Consider the following 23,193-nt stretch of genomic DNA (forward strand, 5'->3'; position numbering starts at 1 on the left):
TGCTCTCTCAGCATGGCCCCTTTTGTGCCACTATCTTTGTTCAGCAAAAATGCCTTCATCGTTTCTTCTGCCACCCATGCTGCTTAATAAATTGTCCAACATGAGGTGCGGAAGACCAGTGCACCTCATCCTACTATCTCCTCTACACGTGGTGGAGTACATCTCTATACCTGTCTAGAGATGGTGCACTGGTTGGCATCTTTCTAAAAAGCAGCAGAAGCTTTCTTTTTGCTGCTGCTTTTGCTGGCATTTTAAGAACTGGGGGGGCGTTGTTTTGATTTGTTTTTTTACAAATCATCCTTCCCTCCCTCCCTCCAAATAACTGACGACTGCATTCTCCTTGATTCATGTGATATTTGTATGTGTGCATAAAAACAGTAGGAAGAATTGATGTAGGTGTCCCTAATTTAATTTAATATGACGTGTATGTACACAGAGGACTATTCTGCACTAAATCATGTCTTTGTTTTACAGTCTCCTTCATCCTCAAGTGTAAAACTCTTCCACTCTCCTCTTCACCTACCCAAAGACCAAATCTGGAAAAAGTAACCAAAAGGGAGGCCCACATCATAAACAAAACAGGGAAAGCGGGATGGTGTTGAAATAATTTAAGGGTAAGTGACACTTTTTTATCTTCTATTCCTTCTCTCTCCTCATTCTAACATGAGGTCTAGAATACAGGCTAAACCCTTGGTGCTGAGCAATGAAGCAACTTAGCTTGTGTGTAGAGCTAAGATGGATGAGTGAGTGGGAAACAACCATTCTCATGAGAAACATGATGATGTGGTTTATATGGATAGCATAACCTTGCCTTAATTGAGGAAACCTTTACAAGGAGGGAGTACTTCAGAGCGTTGAACCTTCTCTTTTTGGTATACAGTTCTGTTGTGTGGTGTTTTTTCATTTACATAGCCTTGTCCCATGTCCAAGTTGCAAACTGATCATTAACATTTTATTTGCATCGGGTGGAATGTTTTGACTCCCTATTCTGAAATCTTCCATTGTTGGGGGTTTGGGTAAATTTATTAATGGAGGAACCTAAAAATGAATGTCTTTCTCACTTCATCAGTGAGAGATTAGCATATTTAATTATCAGATGTCACTGGGTCTTCCAAAAATGCTTCCAAAGGCAAAGAGATAAAGGATAGAGAAGGGACCAACCTGCAGTATGCATCAGAATAGAGTTCCATCTAACTGCAAATGTATATCTTAGGAGACTTATTTATACTGAGCTTTCCTTTCCCCGTGAAGGGAAAAATCTCTGCCTCTGTACATCAGGATCCTGTCTGAAATAAAGTTGCTAGAAAGCATTATTTAGGTTTAGTAGGCTTGAAATGTTAAAGAACAAATTTTCAAAGGTGGCACAAGATATGAGCATGCAAATATCTATATTTCCTCACATACCTATTCATAGGTAGATAGGATGCACAGTTGTTCATGTTGAAAATTTTGCTATATGTATTTGGGTTTTGTGATTCATTACTACTATTTTTGTAATACTTGTTCATGAAAAATTCATTGCTGGGCGGGGAACTTAAATCCTCGCTTCAAGTCAGAAAAGGAAAATACGGAACTGGAAAGGTAGACCATATCATTTAAGAAACATGATTCGTGAATTAATCCTCATCTGGTATGCCATCTGTGGCATGTATCTCAATATAAAAGTCTTGTTTTTATAGCTCATTAAAAAGCTCTGTTCTAATTGGCTGCCTGAGCTTTCTATGTTGCTAATAGAGACTCAGCTTTTTTTCATTGTTATTTCTGCAATAAGTGGTTGTATTTTGTACGAATGTATGCTTGGCACCTCCTGCAGCTGCTGCACTGATGGTGCAGAAGATTGGCTGTGGCTATCTACCTAATTTTGGGTACAGCTAGCTAGTTAGATGTCTAAATCATTTAATTTGTGAGTGCAAAGTTAGAGGATGTTTTTTAAAATGTGGCCCATTAGGGTACCTAGTGAGTTCATTCCCTGGGTAGTCAAGTGAGAGGTTGTTCCCTATTGTGCATTTTTCTAGAGTTTTCCCAATCTAGTTTTAAATATCCTGAGTAATAGGGCCTCCCCTGCTATCTCCCTGAAAAGAAGTATTGCACTGTGTGTGTGTGAAAGGGAAGCAGAGAAATCTCCTTCCCGGCTTTTAAACTTTCTCGTCTCTGATTCCGAGGAATACTTCTCTCTCTCTCTCTCTCTCTCTCTCTCTCTCTCTCTGTGTGTGTGTGTGTGTGTGTGTGTGTGTGTGTGTGTGTGTGTGTGTGTGTGTGTGTGTGTGTGTGTACTTTTTTACATTTCATTAATTGAATAACATACCACATGTTTTTTACTTCACAGCTCTGGGACCTCTGTGTTATTGTGTTCCGTCATCCCCAGGTATTTCACAAATATGGTCCCTGTGCAGGAAAGCATTTAGGCCTGTGCTTAAGTGCCTTTTCTGAATCAGGGCCTCTATCACTGCCTGGGAATGTCTCTTGACTTCCCTTTCTCCTGTTTCCTTGGGGAAAGCTGGTAAACCACTGGGAACCTTTTCTTTGCTCACTGGGAAGTTCTTTGATAACTGCAGGAAAATCTGAAGGGTTTAAGAATCCACAAAGAGGCCAGAGTGCTAGTTACACCACCCCTCTGTCATGATGGTTTCACCACAGTGGAGAGAAAGAGCATTCACTTTGCTGTTTCTCTTCATTGGTGATGTCATTAATGTACTGTAATTACAGCTCCAATGAGTTACAGGGCACCTATAACACTCATAGATTGAGGTTATCTAGAAACTCAGTACAGATGGTGAAATATTGCAGGTTTATTGCCTTTCCATTCATTTTGTTCTCTGCCTTTCTGCCTGGCTGACTCATTGCCATTTGGCCTCTGCTTGCAATTTCTATTTTCTGCAGTGATGCCAACTGGACAAGACAAGGGCACTAGCAAAGCACTGATGCCTGCAACCAGATCCTTTGGTATTTTTCTTCTCTCTAGTTCCTGTGGCTGTGATAGTAAAGCACTGCAGTTACAGAGAGTCAAATTAGAGATGCCATTTGCCAAAGCATGAATCTGGAACAAAATACCGTACTAACATGAACCCTAAGCGGAAGAAATGCATGTTGCATTGTGCCCTGATGGCCACCAGACTGAGGAGTTGATAAGAGTTCTCTCTTCTGAGAAAGCCCTGCTGTGACAAGAGTCCAGATATAGGCTCTGGCAACAAGTATTTTGCTGATGTTAACTACTTTGATGGGGAGATGATGAGAGATGGTCTTGTGCATAACCAGGTCCAGGGCCATTTTCGGTTCTTAGGTTCTGCTTAAGAACTGGTTTTCCCTCCTCCACTCTTTTGCAGCACTGAAAGGAGAAAGTTGCATCCTAGCCACTTGTTGTGGAATGATTGGATCCAAGAACAAATTGCCAGTTTAAGTAATGGTGGAGATGCTTCTTTTCTGACAGGAAGAGCTGAGAGCTCAGCCCACCGGAAAAGAGCCTAACCCTATTGAAAGACCAAATAGCTACAATTAACAGCTGTATGTTAAAGAAAAAATAACATTAGCAATGCTAAGACCACAAGTGCTTGATGCAGAATCAAATTAAAAACTGAATTACACACCTGTTATTGTGTAAAGTTGCAGGAGTGTGGATCAAAATCAATAACCTACCTATACATTTTCTTTCTCTCATTCTCTCTCTCTCACACACAACACGCCAAAAATAATTTGCTTTCACAGCCTTTCTTAGCAACACTGGCTAGTTTACTTTATACCTTTATTACCCTCTGTAACTGTCTTAAAAATCATCCCCTAATTGCTTCAATGATTTTTGATTCCGCTCTCTAAATTTGTGCATTATTATTTGTGTGTTGTTCAGTAAGGTTTGAGAAATGTAAAGTTTTGCCTGACTCAGTTTTTGATATTCCTTGTAAATTTCCAGCCTTGTGATGGATATATTGTGTCCCTTCCATATGGGGGTGATTTCAGTCATGTGGTATTAGCTCTAGCCATTTCATAGGCAAGCACATTTCAAACTTTTTCTTAAAATGAAGATCACTGACTCTCCACCCTGAGAGGGTCTCATGTTTATACACAGGGCTAAAATCTTGCAGCTGAACTCTGAATGCAAAAAGTTTAAAGCCAGTCCAAACAGTCTAATTTAAAAACCCTACCAAACAGTAAAAACTAAAAATCCCTACAGAAATGGAAACATGGCAGCACTTAAAAACATTTTCATGGAATGTATTGCATCAGCCAGGGTTGTGATTTTGGTTTTTAAGTTCTGATTAAAATTCAACAGTTGTTTTAAACAGAAGAGACGTTTATACACTGCAAACCTCAGCTTAGGGCTTTATTTTCGGAGCAGCATACATATATAAATGAGAAGGCTCTGATGCACGTACCAGCAGAATACTCCTCTCTGGCTTACGCTCTGTTTCTTTTGAAAGTCTCCAGCGTAGCAAGGGCCTCTGATTGTTACAGTGTAAGTGGCTGCTGCCTCCCAAACAGTCTGTTACAGATGGGAGGGATGACAAGTTCCACTTACAGTGTCAATGCACAGAGGCAGAGAACACTGATACCAGCTGATTCTTGCAGAAAGACAATGAAGAGATGAGAAGCATCAATTCGTGATATATTTGTTAAGACTCCGGTGAAACTGCTATTTGTTTCTCAAACAATTACTCCAAGTTGTGAATTGGTTTGTGTCTGTACATATTTTCTTGATGGGTGAAAATAAGGGCAGTTCTAGCAGGAAAAAAATACTATGGGATATGAGATGATAGATGCCATAAGGGATCAAATTAATCAGCCCCTTAAGGTGAGGGGAGAAGCGTTGGCAATAAATACTTGCATCTGACTTCTTTTGACACACAAGAGGCTGATTTTGTTTTGAGGGTTTATCCCATTAGTTATTTTTCAAATAAAAATAGGAATATTGACAAGGTGGGTTTCCTGCTGACTGAGAAGAATGGTGCTAATTCATCAGAAAGAGCAGCATTGCAACACTCCTTATCCACACTCCTAAAGAAGCCCAAACTCAACACGGCCAAAACAGAGCTCTTAATCTCCGCCCCCAAGTCCTTCCCATTACTGCCTTTCTCAATAACAATGATCACAGTACAATCACAATACCACCACCCTGTCTGTTACTCAAGTCCTTAACCTGGGTGTCGTCTTTGACTCGAACTTCCTTCTAGATCCCTATGTCCAGGCTAGGTCTAAATCTTGCAGATTCTTTCTGCATAACATCTCTAAGATACTGCTTTTCCTATCCACCCACACACACACACAACTCTCATCCAGGATCTTGTTACCTCACATCATCTCACATCTCCATTGCTTCAACATCCTTTTCTCTGGCCTTGATAAATGTAATCTTGCCCCACTCATATCCATTCAGAATGATGCTGCAATGCTCGTTTTCCTAGCCCATGACTTTGACCACGTCACCCATCTCTTTGCGACCCTTCACTGTCCTTCCCCCGTCTCTCTCACATCAAACATAAGCTGCCTGTCTTCACTTTCAGTGCTCTCCACAGCCTATCCCCACTCTACCTATCATCTCTCATTCACCGTGGAGATGCCTGCTCCCACCTCTGATCAGCCTATGATGCCAGTCTCCATTGCCCACTTGTTCTGTTTTCAAATATGGACCTTTGTGCTTTCTCTCGTGCTTCCCCTCCTGTTTGGGAGGAGCTCCCCATAAACCTCTGCAACGCTGCCTCATTATCCTTCAAATCCTTCTTTAAAACCCTACTTTGCCACCATGCCTACAAAAACCTTGACAGCGATTAGGCTGCTGATCTACTGAGACCACTGCCTATCATGTTGACCAATATTTTTCACATTATTGCCTTGTGATATTCCATCTGTCTTTCTTTCTGTCTGTCCATCTGTTGTCGCTAGTCTTGTACTTTGACTGTAAGCTCTGTGCAGAAGGCACTGTCTTTTTGTTCTGTTTGTACAGAGCCTAGTGCAATGAGGGCCTTAGCTATGAGTGGGACTCCTGGGCACTATGGCAACACGAATAAATAAATAATAATCAATTGGTTGGTTTGAAGGGTTGCCCAGCACAGGACATAGACTGTAGCTTTTGTGTGGGAGAGGTTGCCGATCTGCCTTAGAATGGGGAACATTTTAAAAAACTAACAAAAATGTAATTTTTAGGGTATTTATATCTTAAGAGGCGTTCTTTCCGAAATGGTTGGGTTTTGGTTTGGAAAGCAAACCACCACATTGTCTAACCCTGGTCTCTCCACGGCAACCTATCACCACGGTGTTTATGTGTTAACTAGGTCCTGCCTGACTGGTGCATATTTGTTCTCCCATTCCTCCCTCACAGTGTGTGTGGTTGGTCCTTTCTTGTTTGTTTGCTAAGAACACAGGGGGCCAAATTCTGCCCTCAGTTACACATCAGTTGGTTTGCACAGATATGACTGAGCGCAGAATTTGGCACAGCATCTTCTTTGCTTCCAAATGAAGTAGAAGACTGATTCAGGGGATTCTGCAAAGTGCAATTTCTGTGTTACTGGAGATGCACCTGAACCAGAATCCCAAGTTAGAATGCCCCAGAACTGCAAGATAGTTCAAATGCAGATCTGGATCTGAAATTCAGGCTCATCTCTAGTATATGATCTTAATTTTGGGGGTGGGGGAGGAGTGTTCTTTTTTTTTTTTTTTTTTTTTTTTTTTTTTTTTCAGGTTTGAGAACTTTCACAAGCGTTCTGGTTCCCAGAGGTGCTGAGAACCTGCACTTCCTATTCGCTTCAGTGGAAGTTGTGGGTGCTCGGTGCTTTAGAAAATGAGGCCAAACTGTCTAGTGTATTGAAAATGAAATCATTAAGTAGCTGTTGCATTAAGATTCTGTCTTTATTCATGGAGTGTAATGTGATTCATTTGCCCTTTTGCTCCCATATTGAACAGGCAGCCATCTAGTATGCATCACTGACTGCTGGCTGCAGATAGATTTTTTTGTGAGGGAGCAGACATTTTCATCAAGTGAGTATAGCTATGTAGTTGTGAGACATGTCTGTTTCCCATACAAGATATGGAAGAAGATGATCCCGAGGGACAACAAAGGCTGTTGCCTATTATACTCTTAGAGCCCTGTTTATAAAAATATAGAGATCAGGTCATGTTACACTCTCTCACAACCATTTCAGTACACGGTGTATACCATAAGGCACATAAGGTGAGATCCTCATCCCCCCTCTGGCCCCTTTATGCCAGATAAAAGGGCGGGAGTAGTGCAGGGAGGTCTTAAAAGTCCTGGCTTCACTGGGGATGGGGAGAGTTCAGCTGGCATAGGAACTGTGGAAGGAAGCTGTAAGGCTGCCCTCTAGGGATATCCGTGCAAGCCCTGGTGTAGGGGGCATGGCTAGGGGGAGGAGGGGCAGGGACTCAGCATGCAGTGCTGCAAAGATTCAGGGAGGGGGCATTGTGGCACAAAGGGCAATTCAGGGAGGCTGCTATAACTTAACTTAAACAGCTCTGGGGCACTATGTGGGGCTCTCCTGTCCCCTGAAGCAGTCCAGGCTGGGTCAGAAAGGTGCAAAGGTGGTTTAAAGGCATGTTAGCCTATCTCCCTCTGGGCTGTGCATTCTGCACTGCATCTCCTAGGCTATGGCTCCACTACCATTACAGGTGTGATTGCAGCTTATATAAACACATCTGATCTAGTTCAGGTACTGGAGCAATGAAGTGCGAGCGTTAGTGTAGGTGAACTGCCTGAGTAATTACCCAGGGTTCTGGGCAGGCTTATATAGTCTGTGTTGAAGCCTGTGCTTCTGTGGCTTCACTGCTCTGCTATGTAAGCTAGCTGAATGAAAACCAGCTCAGGTACAGCTGCAGTGGTACCCTCTGATTGCACTGTAGATGTACCCTTGTTGGCACAGCAGAGAACCTTACCCACACTGTATTTGTAGGTGGTGGGGCTTGGGACATGCATGGTTTATAGACCTTACTACACATACAAAAAGTGAGCACGTGGTCATGAGAGAGATGATGGATTCTGGTTTATTAAAAGGCTGATGGCCAATTTTTGCAGTTAGGAGTTTGGCTGGAAGTAAATCACAGCCCTAGATAACTGTCCATATTTTTTTTAAAATAAGCACAAAATAATAAAAGAAAAGGCAACAAAAGAAGGGAAAAAACAAGATAAAAGAGGAATAGAAAAACTCCAGGTAATTTTATAAATGATGGAACAGGAGACCTAATCTAAGTAATTAAGTCACTACTTTAAAAAATAATAACAATTTGCTAGTGTGTGTCACTGCTTCCTGCTGGATGGAATCACAGTGGTTCAGGTGTGTGTCATAGGCTTTCTACTGCAAAGAGGTGAGCTAACAGAGATATTTTTCAGCTCAGGCAACAATGACCTGTGCTTTTAGAGCACAAAGATCTGAGTTCTTTCTCCCGTGTTGCTGTCACATTCTAGCTGATCATAATGTGCAGCATAGTGACAGCGATGAAGTCCTTAGGTGACCCTAGATTTGTAACAATATGTTTTCCTCAGAGTAGATATAGAAATGGAGAGGACATATTGTAGAAGTAGGGTGCAGGAGAAGAGTTCCTTGAAAATGGTTGAAAATAAAAAAGTACTGAGACAACACAGCATTGGGGAGAAAGGGCCAGAGCGTAGGATGCCAAGAGTAAATAAAATCTCATAGGCTGACAGGGGAGAAGCTCTGCAGAGCCTTCCTGCAGGAGGGCATGAGCTGGCACTTAATTTGTTGAATGTCCTTGCATTTGTTGGTGGTGATGCACGTTTTCTAGAACACATCATTTCTGTCCTGACAGAATCCATCAGTCACACAAGGAGTTTGAACTGGATGCGACTAGAGATAGGATGCCAGGCAGGAGTTTGAAAGCAGTATGACATTCTCAGAGAGCTGTGGGAGGAAGGTGATTTTTGTCCCAACAGTTTGATTATATGAGAGAGGAGAGATTACTTAGACAGACAGAAATAGGAAGGCTACAGCTATCGACCCACTCTGGCTCCTCATTCATGCTTGAGGAACAAACAAACCACGGTCGATATTGCTGACCAGCTTCCTCCTGTTCTGTGACTTGATCTGGACCTGCTGGTCATTCCAAGCCTGGCCTCTCTGGTTTGGGGAGGCAATAGCATCAAAGCAAACAGATCTTTCATTTTCTGAATTTTAATTATCCCATGAGCATGGCCAGTGGAAGGGCAGCTTCTCTGTCATACAACACCTCCTGCAGCCCTGAAACATTACAGCTTAAATACTAGCCCTTGATTCTGAATTGAATAATGTAAGCTAACAAGCTTCAAAGCAGAAAAGAGGGCCTCATGGCAATATGCTGCCAGCTGGTCTCATTGGGTTGCACTCTACTTCCCCGACATGAGATGTAGAGTTAATTTCATACCCACTTTATGCTTTTTTTTGTTTGTTTGTTTGTTTTGGCAAAAGACAATCTCACAAAGAGACATTTTCTTCCTCCAGAATTTCTGCAGACAGCTAATGGGTTTTTTGGGGGGAAAACGCCTCATACCCAAGGATGCAACATTTGTAATTTACAAGGCATGTGCAAATGCCAAATTATTAGGCAGAACTGCTGCTGATTTAGAAGGCAGTTAATGCTATAAATGTGCCAAGTGCCAGTAGAGTGTTTCTACAGATGGAATAAGTGGAAATATTGGAAGGATTCCAAAGGTTTAATCAAATTCAACCAGTTTTCGCAACTGCAGAATTCTCTAAGGGACGGAACTTTAAATAGTGGACTGTTCCATTGCTTTTAGAACCAGGGGGAGGTTTTCATAGATGAAAATAAAAAAACCTATCTTCAAACAAAACACATCACCAGCCACTGCAGTAATGCAATGAAAAACTGCATTTTGTTATCATACAGAAGCCATACAAGGAGAATAATTTTGTGGGTAAATATGGCAATAGGGACCTTAGAAATACTCTAAATAGACTGATTCTTCCAGTTATACCATGAAGGAGAAGGGAAGGGTGATTTGGTAAAGTGACAGAACAGCAGTATAGCAAAAGACTGATCCTGAGTTGCAATTGCTGCACCTGCGGGGAGCTGCACTGACTTCAGTAGATCTCTGGAAGGGTACGACTGTCCACAGCTCACACACAGCTCACACACCACAGCTCACACACCACACAAGACCCCCGGGCATGTGGATCAATGAAGATGCAGCACTCCTCTGTGTGATCAAAAAAGGATTAGGGCCAAAGACACCCTCCCTGAGCAGCTAATCTTGTTACTTTTATTTATCCTAAATAAATAAACAAAAAATGGTTGGAGTAAGGAAATGTGCCCCCAACTCCTCTGCTCAGTCCCTTTGCTTGTTGTACAGTTCCATTCTTCTTCCTTTATCCATGGGTTGGCTGCGTTTGAATTGTATTTTTCTTTGGGACAGGGATCCTGTCCTACCTGTAAGGTTCCTAATGCATCTTTGGTACAAATAACAATGTGTTATGTTTCACTGATAAAAGCTGATAGCTCTCAGCTCTTCACTGATAAGAGCTGATAGCAAGCCAGAGAAGAATGCAGAGGTGGGAAAGGAGAAACTATTGCCAGAGGCAGGGAAGTGAAGGGATTTAGGGCAAGATCAGTCCCCTTCAAGATTTTGCCAGGGAGGTGAAGAAAGTTGCAGAGTCTGGAACATGCAGAAGAACTGAGTCTTAGCATTGTCACCTACTCACCTCTCTCCAGTCTTGCCGTAATCCCATCTGTGTGAACTTGGTATGTTGGGATTCCCTACCGATTTAGCATAGATAGGACTGGGCTGGAAGGGGGGTGCGATAAGAAGAGAAGCTCTCCATGGCATCACCCCCACCCTGGAAACACCAGTGGGAATAATTCCTGGGGGTGCCAACAATGTATTAGCAAATATGGAAGTAGGGGCAGGTGTGAGAGGGGTGACGCTGGTGGCGTGGCTCCAGATGGAGCTTTGTTGCCAAGGGGAAAATATAGGGCCAGGCTGTGGCTGAAAAAATGACTGTTCCATGAAGTGTCTCAAAAAGAAAAAGGGCTGAGAACATGGAATAGCAATCCCTCTGCACATGAATGTCCCTGCCCTTTGTGGTTGCCTACAGATCATGTATATTGGGGAGGCTGGAGGGCCATGACCCCTGCTCATTCCATGGGAAAGAAATCCACAGCCCCAACCAAGATAAGTCCGTGCTAGCTCAGCCAGTATTATCACACAGCATTTTTGGTGTATCTTTTGTTCTGCCACAGATTTTTCCATAGGGGGGCCCTGATCAAGTGTACTTGGGGTGGGGAGGGGTCCCATATTCCCTAGGGTGTTTAGTTTACATTCTCTCTTTTCTCCATTACTCTGGAGTCAGTTTCGCTCCCTCGCTCTGTCTCTCTCTCTGTCACATCGTGGCATTGCTGCACTCTCTGTTATCTTCTACACAGACCCCTGCATCACTCTCTGCAGTATTTCGCAGTGAATAAATTGCTTCAATGCTATTAGCCTCAGCGCCACACTCTACTGCTCCTGTCTCCCTGCATCCACTTCCACCCCTTACTTGGTCTCTGCTTTCTCCAGTCAAGAAAGCTCAGTACCGCTGCACATACATTGCTTTAAAACTGAATTGTTTTAAAAACGTTTGATAAATATTTCTTCTCCTTTATGATGCTGCCTGCTGTGCTTTTTAGTTTTGCAGTTTCTCATGTCTCTTTGCTTTAGCTGTGAGCTCTTAGATAATCCCACCTGGTGAAGGGGGCGGGGGGGAGGAAAATACATATCTTCAATCTGTGAGTTTAATTAAAATCAACGAAGAAATTAAAAAGTGTAGCAACCATGTAAATCTGGTTTCTAATAGGGCCCGTATTTATATATCTGTGTCCTAAAGTGCTCATCCCTTTTGCTGATGGTGAACCTGTGAGTTGCAGCTTGGTAACTTTTCTCCTTTTGTGGGATTTTAGCTTTCTCTTTACTCTCTGTGCAGCCACATGTATAATACCAGCTAGTCACCAGTGCAGGTGGCAGGCCCATGTGCAGACAAGACCGTGTAGAGCAACATGCTGACGGTTTCATGTCCACAGTGGGTTTGTCTCAAGAGTGCTGGAGTGATAGTTTTTATATTTTGGTGGCTTTGGTTTAACAAGCAGCTTTTCAGAGATGTAGCTGGGTTCGGGCTGTTAACAGAAAAGACCATTTAAAAATGAGCTGTTGGATACCTTTTGGCAAAGAGCATTGTGCCAAATACATAGCAGTTCAGGACTTCAAAGTCATCACTATGGTGTACACCATCGTCACCTGGAACTTTAAGGCAGGTAGTGGAGTTAGATCTTAGATCCTTACATTCCAAAAACACATACCCCAATCACCTGAGCTAAAGGAGGTGCTCTGTTAGTTGAGGTTTGCAGTACACAGCTTACAGCACACCACTGAGTTGTTGTGATTCAATCCGTCTGAAGTCACCTACTAGCTAATGAGTTCTCAACCTGAGCCTCATGAACAGATGTCAGGGGGTCGTGGGAGGGGAATCCCAGTGTAGAAGAGGCTAGAAATCCCTGCAACAGCTGTTTCATTACACTACATAGAATGGAAAGGAGAGGTAGGAATTCTCTTTTTGCCCATACACTCACTTTCCACCTCTTTTCTGTATGAACATGGACATGTGGGTTGGCACCTGCTGTGGGCAAAGGAAAAAAAAGGAGGAGTTGGTAAATAACAGATAATGTTGTGTGTCTGTAGGTTGCTTTATGCATCAGTATGCAACTGCGTAGATTCTACTTCAGTACAATATTGCATATAGGCTGTGATGTTTCTTTGTTTCCCATTCTCTTTCCTTCACCCTCCCTTTCACCCCACATACTTACGTATTTACATTCAGAAGCAACATTTATCTTGCGTGCTGCTGTATTCGGAGCTATCCATCTTGCCACAATATCGTGTTCACCTAATTGAAACTCTAAATGGTGGAACGGTGGAACACCCGCTCTTCACCTCTAGGCCTAATATTTCAGTATGATATTTTCAATATGATGATGCCTGGTTCAGTTCTTAATGGACAAGATTTCTCATCACAGAACCTCCATGCTCTGACATGGTACAATTTGAGATGGTAGTTTGTGTCCAGGAGACCCTGAGGACTGAGCAAAGCAAATAGATGGGGTTTGTCCTCATTCCTCAAAGTCCCTCTCGATCTGTTTATAAATCAGTATGGAAAGCTCTAAAGCGGCCTGAGTCTGATCTGACTTGGTTTTCTCTTTTGTCATTAAATCTGTTTCGCTCCGTCACTGTAATGGTGTATCCTGTATATGAGTCACTTCACTGGTTCCTCAATGCAGTGTAGATTGTATTCCAGCTTCCTGTTCTTGTCTTCAAAGCCCTACACCTTTCAATACCCTCCTTCAACTTGAATCCAGTCTTCTTTTGTGATTCCCCCACCAACACTGTTCTGTCAGTGATGCAAATCCCTTTGTCTCTTTCTCTCTGACATTTTCATGCCTCCTTCCACGTTTCCTATTACATTTGAAGTGTTCTATATGAATCTGTTCACCGAGCCACCTTCTCTCATTCAGATCATGCCAAAAAACTCTCTTCTGCCATCACACCTATAAGAAGGAGGAAGCAGAAGAGTAATGAACTGAACTACCCAGCTGTGCACACATCATGATGTTAGTGTTGTCATTCTAGTCCTTCCTGTCCAGCCTAACCACCTAAGCCCATTGTGTATTAATGACCTTCACAGTGCCCTTTTGAATGTAGATTATACGCTCATGGAATCTTTACTTGTTTTTCTATTTTACTTGTTTTACTTGTTTTTCTGAGGTTCCTTGCACACCCGTGGGCACTTGAGAAATAATCATGTGAATTTAGTGTTGTTAATGGGTATTTTGTTGATAGCTCTGAAGACCATCCACAGGGCACTGGTATAGGATGGGTACTGGCAAGGCAAGCTTCCCTCTGGCATTCTGTTGTGGCAGTACCACCTTTAAGGGAAAAAGGGTGGTTCAGTCTACATGTGCCCACTATGTCCTTGGTATTTTGCTGAATCTTCCAACAAGAACTAACCACAATGGTAAATATTTGTTAAGTGGATTCCAGGGACTGGATTGATTCCTAATGTCAATAGGGACAGCTTTTGATCACGACCAACCTAGTATTGGATTTGAACAGATGAAGGGCTCCAACTATCCCATTTGTAGTCCACATCCCATTGCTAATCCCCGATCCCACATTCTTTACTTTAGTTTTGAACGTTATTGCTCACAAGATTCCCTCCCACCCCAGTACCAAAGGAAGTAAATGTATATGGACAAATCTGTATATTTGTACAATACCATGTGCTTGGGTGTACTCTGCCCACTCTGTATATGTAAACCACTAACCTCTGTTAGATCACGTCTACACAAACATTTAGTTCATGGCCAGGCTGTGACTCTACCTTGCACTAGTGTGCCACACACTAATTGTCCGTATGGACCTTGCTGATGTGCACCAACAGTTCTTTAGCACACTTTGATCTACTCCCACTCCAAAGCGGTGTAGACCAAAGGGCACTATGGAACTGTTAGTGCCCGGCAGCTGGGTCTGCATGGACAGCTAATATGTGGCATACTAGTGTGGGATAGATTCAGACCCCATCTTACCGCAGACTAAATGTTCATTCAGACAAGCCTTTAGATCTAATACCAGACTTGCTCAAGTGTATGCGGTCATGGCTGCAGAGGATGTAACCCAAATACTACTCACGAGCATGAATATTTCCCACAGGTCATCACTAGTATTGCATCACATGCCAGGCATATGACGTAAAACAAATATGCAGTGCTGCGTTCCATAGCTGGTATGTCTGATTTTAAATGCTGCTATTCAGTGAATACTGCCACAGCACAGAAGTTATGGTGTCACACATGGGCAGATTGAAATTTAGAAGGCAATGTAATTCACTTGGGTAATGTGTCTACTTGGGTGCTGAGGATCCAGGGGTTGTGTTACTGTGCAAACGGTTGTAGTTTGAATGGCCCCTGTGCAACAGGAAAGGATTAAGGTAGTGCAGCTGCTACTCCTATTGGCCAAAACATAACTGGGCTGTTTCGCTTGGATAGTTAAAATTCAGGATTTATGTGAATGACAAAAAGTTAGAAGCAAATCTAAACTTGGGAAATAATTTATAACTTGGGGAAAAATGCGCTAACTATACTTAGGGTGATCACCTGTCCCAAGTTAGGTGGTCAGTCTTGAAATGCAGAGTTCAAGTCCTGGTCCTGAGATGAATGACTCCAGGACAGCATTTGTCCTGAATCCCCTGCAGTGCCACTCCGCGCCTGCCCGAGGCTCAGGGGCTGTGCCGGCCTCCTCCTGGGGGGAGGGGGTGCTGACATGGGCCTTACTCCTTACCACGAGGCCTTGCCCCCTGGTCAGGCCAGAAGCCTGGCTTCGAGCCTGGCCAGGGGGCAGGGCCTTGGAGGAAGAAGAGGAGCAGGGGGCAGGGCCTCAGGGGGAAGAGGAGGGGCCTGGCCACAGAGGGGGGTGGGGCTTTTGCAGGTGTCCCACGTTTGCCTTTTGAAAAGGTGGTCACCCTAATTCTACTTGCTTTGCTGAGCTTTTGGCTTAAAATTAATAATGTAGATACCAGATCTCTATACGCACTTACTAAAAACATGCATGTGTAGAGCACTGCATGGATACAAAAATGTGGATCCACATCCAATCCATATCTGCAAGCATCAACCTCTGTCCGACCTGCAGTTCGCACTCCCTGCTTTATATCTACCCGCATCCGCACCACACCTGCAGCCCAGGGCCACCAATCTGCTGTTTGGCGACTCCCTCCACCACCGTTGCCACCTTAACAGATGATTGGCAGCCAGCCCCCGCCAAAGAGCTGATTGGCAGCCAGCCTGGGGCCCCTTGGACTAGCTGATTGAGCTGCCTGGGGGAGTGGAGGGGAAAGGGACCAGGTGTGGGGGTTTGAGAAGAAAAGTGAAGGAGAGGGGAGCAGGAGGTGGGCTCTGGACTGGAGAGGCCTCTGGAGCAGGGCTGGGGACTCTCTTCTCCGCCTCCTGTGGCCAGACTCTTCTTTGCTGCTGCCCCCACTAAGGGGGAGCCAGTTCTGGGCCCCAGCATTCACCCCCATTATGAACTCATCCCCTGCCAGCAGTGGGGTGGCCCTGCCTCAGAGATCTCAGCCCTTCCTGCAGGGAGGTAGAGAGTCCGGGCTCCAGAGGAATTGAGGCCTGCTCCAGGGGACTGTCTTCCCCCAAGGCTGCTCTCTGGGATATACACCCTTTGGTCACTAGCCCAGGGGACCCGCCAAACAGCCGATCGGCGGCCAGCTCCCAGGGGTTCCCGCCAAACAGCTGATCAGCTGGCTACAATCTTCGGATCTTGAAGGTGGGGAAGCAGACTCACAGACTGAGCTGTAGACAGCTTCCCCACCTTTGAGAGCCACATCCAATCCACGATCCGCAAAAATTGGTCCGCAGATATGAAGCAAATATCCGCGGATTGGTAGGGCTCTGTGCGTGTGTAACCACTGACTTAGTGCATGCAGTCATGTCTCCATCTAGTGGCTGGCCTCACAGACTACAGCAGCTTGCTACTTATTGATAGTTAATTAAGTTGCTCCTTGGTATAAGTGATTAGGGGTTTGGGCATTTGCTTTCACATACTGCTGATGACTTTTCTGCACCTGGAGCATTAAACAAGCAAACTTCAGGCTCACCTAAATGGCGATGACTCTAAATTTAAGCAGCAAAATTGATTGGGATGTAGATGCTTTAGGTACCTGGGCTAAAAATATGTCAAATGGATTAAAACACAGATGATCTGGTTTTATGGAAAATAGGCTTTGTCAAAAAAATCTGATTTCATTCTTTCATGAGAGTACAAGTTTGGCTGATAAAGGTAACCGTGTAGGTGTAAGATCCATGTCTTCATTTTTTTATATATATATTGGATATTGGTACCATACAACATTCTGAGTTATGTATGGCAGAATACGGTAGCAATAAAGTGCCATTAAATGGATTCAGAACTGGCTAACTGACAGAGCTCAAAAAGTAGTTGTAAAAGGCAGAGGTTCAATGAATGGTGCTGTTTCGAGTAGGGTTCTACAGGGTTCAGAAGTAGACGCAATGCTATTCAACATTTTCTGCAACAATTTGGATGTAAATGTTAAATGACTGTTGATAAAAGTTGTGGATGACACAAAAACTGAGAGAGTGGCAGACGATGAGGACAAAGCGTCATACAGAGTGATCTGGATTGCTTGATAACCCTTAGCCCATTCATAGCCCTTTTTAATGCAGCCAAATGCACAGTTATAGATCTAGAAAATAGGAATGCAGGCCACACCTCAGGGGTGCTGGAGCAATTTGTATAGTGGGGGTGCTGAGCCATTGAACCAAACTGCAAACCCTGTATGTGATGGAATCCACTTCAAGCCAAGGGGTGCGGCAGCCCCAGCAGTTTCAGCACCTGTGCCATACCTACAGAAAGGGAGACTGTATCTTGGAGATTAGTGACTCTGAAAATGATTGAGGGGTCAGAGTTGACAAGCCAGTCAACATGAGCTCCAAGTGCAAGGTTGTGGCAAAGCATGCTAAATTGATCCTTGGATGTGTAAACAGGAGTACAGGTAAGGAGATGATTTTACCTCTGAATATGGCATTGGTGATGCCAGTTTTGGGATCCACGTTTTAAAAAGGATGTTGAAAAGAACCACAACAATGGTTTGAGGGCCATGAGAGATTTAAAGAGCTCCATCTGTTTAGTTTATTTCAAAGAAGATTTAAGAGATGACTTGATAACGGGGTATAAGTACTTTCCTGGGGAGAAAATATTGGATACTAAAGAGCTCTCTAACCTAGCAGAGAAAGGCACAACAAACACCAATGACTAGAAACTGAAGCTAGACAAATTCAGATTAGAAATTGGGCACAATTGTTAACAGTGAAGGTTATTAACCATTGAAACAAACTGCCAAGGAAAATGATGGATCTCTTGATGTCTTCAAATCAAGACGGGATGCCTTTCTGGAAGATATGCTTTAGTCAAACGTAGGTTATTGGGCTCAATACAGGGCTAACTGGATGGAATTTAGTGACCTGTGCTATATAGGAGGTCAGGCTAGATGATCTAATGATCCCTTCTGGTCTTAACCTCCATGAATCTATGAATAAAGGTGAAATTTTGGAGATGATCTTTTAGACGAGGAATGAATTTCTGAATAGAAAGGTGCATTTGCTAGACCTGAAGTATTCGGTTTGCGCTGCCAAGACTAATAGCCCTAATTCTTGCTTCAAAAGAGCAGACTGCATGGAGGATTTTGAAGTTGGGGAGAAAAAGATGGGAAAAGCTCCCCAAATGAGCAATTTGAGAAATGCAAAGAACAGAATACCCAGAGGATTCAAAATAAAGAAATTGGGAGTGAGAAGGTTCTCTTCTCACCCAGAGCAATGAATATAGGAATCAAATTAATATAAAGAATAGTTTGAAGTCATATTCTTCAAACTTGTTCACGCTGGGTTTGGGGGGGGCCATTTAGAGAAATAACAAACATTTACACACTTTTGGCAGTATTGTGCTGAGGAGGATTGAGGAGGTTTCTTTCATTTTGTGGGGTTTTTTTTAAATCAACATTCTGCCAGTAAAGAAAAACAATAACAATCGGAACATGTTAGTGACTTCAGAGTATTTTTGCACGATCTATTTAAAAAAAACATCACAAAAAACGAGGCATATGGGTTAGATTAACGGAGAAAAGTCTAGTAAAATTATGGGAGTTGAAATATTTCAGGAAATATTTTTAGTTAATTTTGTTGAAGTTGGTAGTAATAGAAGTGATAGTGTAGTGATACCTGTTTGTACAAACAGTAAGATTTAATAACTGTATTCAGACAAGAAGTATCTTAGCATAGCTGTACCTGGAACCACTTGCTTCATGGGTAAGCATGAAAGATAACATTAAGTTCAGCTGGCATTGAAATAAGTCCTTACTGTCCTAAAGCATTGTCTAGCATTGAGGTATGGCATTAAACATCTGCTTTGTACCACCCCAGAAGTGGCTACATTTCAGTGGTGGCTGAAGTGATTCTTCTATATAAAGGTATAGATGGGTAAAGTGTTTTGGGATCCTTTTGGATGAAAAGATGCTATAAAAACTTGAGTGGAGTTAGGCCTTTGGTGGAAAATATCATATTCAGTAGAAACTGCAGGTGGGCTTTTCCAGGGTGTCTTTCTTTCTTCCAGTGCTTCATACCTTCTCCCCTTTAACTTACCTGATGATATCCTGACCTCACTGAAGTCAGTGGGAGTTTTGCCATTGACTTTAGTGGGACCAGAATTTCACCTTCCTTATCTTTCACTTCTTAAGAGATGACAGTACATCCGTTACATCACATTAATTATCACCCCCTGTTGTGCAGAGTTTCAGGTAACATTAGCAAAACAGACATGAGTTTGTCTTTTGAGAGCAGACTGAACACAAAGTTTGGGTCTGAACCCAATCATCTCCACAGACCAAGAGGAGTTCAAGCCCAGAGTTCTGATTCAGGCCCATTTCTTTGTTTTGGTTCCTTGTATCAGGTAGTTCAGAAACCAGAAGCTCTTGATACTTGATCAGTCTTTCATATGTTAGAGGACACCTTTACATTGACAAATAAAGATGCGTTGTCATGCTTGCATTTCATATCTCATTTGGTTTTGCTTCTCTGCATGCAGACATGAAATAGTAGATAAGGGGTTAAAGCATTCTCATTGCTTTCCCAGTTACCCCATCAGGACTGTTTAAAAATTAGTTTTTCTCCACTCAGGGCAGTATAATTAGGATACAGTAGTTGTGGGAAATTATTTCACAAAGTGACTGCATGTGCTTGTCCATGCACTCCAGGGAGCCATGCAATTAGGCAGACATAATTCTACTCTTTGAATATTTTCTCTTTCTCTTCATAATTTCTCTCTATTCATCTTACCAGTGTCCTTCTGAGATAAACTTAGAAGTCTCTGCTTTTGGAATTTGAAAACAGCTCCTGTGACTACATCTTCACTGTTTGCATTTAAACCAGAAGCCGTTCGTTGGGAGGGGGGTGGGGGATGGGAGTACAAAAGCAAGCAGGAAAAGCCCTCAAATAAAATAACGCCACCACTGTACTCAACAAGTTCTGAAGGTAGCACTGAAAAAATATTGCATTCTTTATTTTCAGGAGCATTAACCCTGAGCTCTAACTCATTTGTTACCTAGTCCTTGCTCAGACAGAACTCCCATTTTCCTTCACAAGGAGTTTTGCCTGTGTAGGGACTTGGTAAAGATGTCTCAGTTCCTGGCAGAGTTGGGACTGGAACTGTGTGACTTCTGCTCCAAGAACACAGGCCTCTAGCTTTGACAAAAACAGTCAGGGGTCATGTTCTTTTCTTTGGGTCAGCCCCAGAAGACAATGTCACACTCACTCAGTCGTACACCATCAGCATGTTAGACATGTAATAATTCAGAAAATAAACTGCTGTATTGTGAAATGCCAGTTTTTGTTGCATAGGAAAATGTCCATGGTTTTCATGATACTTGGAATGGTGACCCCCGTTTTAAATCCATCGTCTAAATTAGTTTTCTGCCTGTCAGCACGTGAAAGCTCAAATTCAGACTTACAAAATGGATACTTGGGTGCCTAAATTCCAGGTTGAGAGCCTAGATGGAGAGCTGGGCTGTCTAAATCAAGTGTCCTTGTTTGATGTTTGTTCTCAGCCTATGAGAGTATTAAGAGTGTGTAATACTTAGGTTATACACCCTCATTGTCTCTAGAACAAACCGCCAACAAATCAGACAGCTTTAGACCTTTGCCTAAGAATACTCTAGATCAGTGTTTCTCAATTATATTTTGCCGCGGCACCCTTGCACGGCCATGCGATACCCTCCGCCGACAACTCCAGGAAATCTTCCCCGTTTCGGCGGCACGGTGTAGGCTGGTTTGGGCGGCACGCTCTGTAAGCAGTTTTCGGCAGCATGCTCATAGCTGTTCGGCGGCGCGCGATTTGTGTTGATTTCGGCGGCGCGGTTCCGCTTTTTCGCGGAACCCTTCAACTCAGCCCGCGGAACCACAGGGTTACGTGGAACACTATTTGAGAAACACTGCTCTAGATGTATTGCATGCTGTGAGCCATACTCTATTTGAACCTCAGAATTATGAGAACTGACCTTTTAAGTTCATCTGTACCTTTTATCTCTAATATCCTCTTTATGTTGTTCTTGGAAGATTTATTGCAATGTGATAAACAAAACACAAGGTAACTACCAGCATCTTGCCACTCTCTACAGAGCCAGTTTATCTTTATAAACTTACTACTGACATGATGCAGTTTCTCCCTGTGCTGTATACCAGTGAAGTTGTGATAAAAGACAACCCGTTGAAGGGATTCTTTGTCATACTCCTGAATCGTATATAATTCCCTTTTTTTCCCCCCAGTGCCGGAAGTGAGCTGGTGCTTTGCAATTATACTCTCACTTGATTTCATTTTTCTCTCAGTAAATTCATGTTCTCTATTGTACCCTCACTCATTCTTACTCTTTTCCCTCCCCCTCCCTTCCTCTCAAAGCACTGAAACTGTAACTGCTTCACTGTGGTCTTCGGAAAAGATACTTTTCTACTTCCCTAAGAAAGCTCATTGTGTGGTGTCATGAAAAAAGGTTTAAACAACACAAGGGAATAAAGTCATCACATTTCTCTGAACATTTTTTTTTTAAAAGGAATAATACATAAGCTGCTAGGAAAGGGCAAAAATGTCTCCTGCTCATCTATAGTAATGTCTGTGAGGCTGTAAATTTCTAAGGAAATCTGCCTTTTTACATACAGGACTGAAAGCTAGACTACCCCACATCCAAACCTTTGCAAGTCTCTGTATTAGCCTCATAAATCTAACAATATATCATGGTTTTTTTCCCAAACTGCAAAAATCAAAGCATACAGTGAAGTAGCATAATTGCTTGATTTTTTTTTTATGGTACAAACTACAGCAGTCTTTATGCAAGAAGCTCAAATGAGCCAGATGATAACATGTAAAATCCTTTTTAAACAGAGAGGAGCATATTCTGCTCTTAGTTACACTGGTGTCAGTGGAATTACTCTAGAGTTACCATAATTTGCAATAAGCTTGTTGGAACCAGGAATGGTTTTTATAGGTTGGAGGGAGCTTTAAATTGAGCAACATTTTATTTTTGTCTGTCTGAACTTTATATGGCTCTAGTGTTGCAGCTTGGAGTGATAAATAGCAAGCCAGAGGATAAACTGAAGAACTGTAGCATACAGTTTGACAGGTGACAATTGTTCACTGCTTGGCTTTATTCTGTGTCATGCATCCTCACCAAAGCAGTTTCCTTTAGTGGAAGTATGGGGGAGAGTCTTGTCTTGTAATTTATACACACAAGTTTAAAAGGTGAAAATGAGAGTGCACAATAAGGGTCCCTGTAAGATTGTGTCAGTTTTTGACACTGCAGCTTGGCATAGTTTAATGTCACTTGGGAAAACAGCATAATTTACTTGTCACCTTGTTTTTGGACATCTAGAAATGTCACTAGAAAGTCTGCTTCTTTGTATGTTAATAACGCCTCTTCATTAGTACTATTTCTGTAGCTTCTGCTATATAAATCAGTTTTGAAGGGACACTTTCTGGTTAAAAATCTGAACCTCTTAGATAGATTTTAAAACTCTTTCAGTTTTAACAATCTAATTTTCTTTTCACTATTGAAGCTGATTGATTACTTTTTGCACTTCACTGATCTTAGACAATGAATATAGACCAGTTCAACTTTTGGTTCTCATCAGTTTCTAATCAGTGTTGGTTTCTGGCTCTCATGCACTAGCACAATGCTGCAATTTTGGGGTTGAAAACACTGCGGGAAAGTTTAAATTAAAGAACTTTTAATTGAAGCTAATAAAGAAAAAATAAATTGTTCTCTTGGTATTAGGCTTTGTAAAACCTGGCTTTTATTAAGCCCAAATTTTGGATTGAAATCTACTCAACCGTGTCTACTTATCAAGAGGACCAAGCTGTACATTTATTAGTGGGTGTCATATGTTTAAGAGGCACATATTGCACCCACTAATAAATGTACAGCTTGCTCCTTTTAATAAATATACATGGTACAATAGTTAGAATGTTTGTGAGTACCACAGATGTTTTCCTTAGTGTAAAATTACAATGTTATTGATACGTTTGAAATAGCAGTGCAGCTATTTACATGGGAGCTCTCAATCTGTTTTACCAATAATATTTTGAATTAATATGGT

General features: G+C 42.5%; 1 protein-coding gene across 1 annotated transcript in view; it reads left to right on the plus strand.

Moving 5' to 3' along the window:
* Positions 1-543: 543 nt before the first annotated feature.
* The window catches only part of NEXMIF (neurite extension and migration factor), a 51,406-nt gene continuing 28,756 nt past the window's right edge, over positions 544-23,193 (plus strand). Inside the window, 1 exon segment of the mRNA XM_067549719.1 lies at positions 544-614. The gene's annotated coding sequence lies outside the window, so the exon portion shown is untranslated.

This window comes from Emydura macquarii, unplaced genomic scaffold (genome assembly GCF_026122565.2).
Source record: "Emydura macquarii macquarii isolate MOO-44397 ecotype Brisbane River unplaced genomic scaffold, CSIRO-AGI_Emac_v2 contig_1253, whole genome shotgun sequence".
NCBI classification, from domain to species: Eukaryota; Metazoa; Chordata; order Testudines; family Chelidae; genus Emydura; species Emydura macquarii.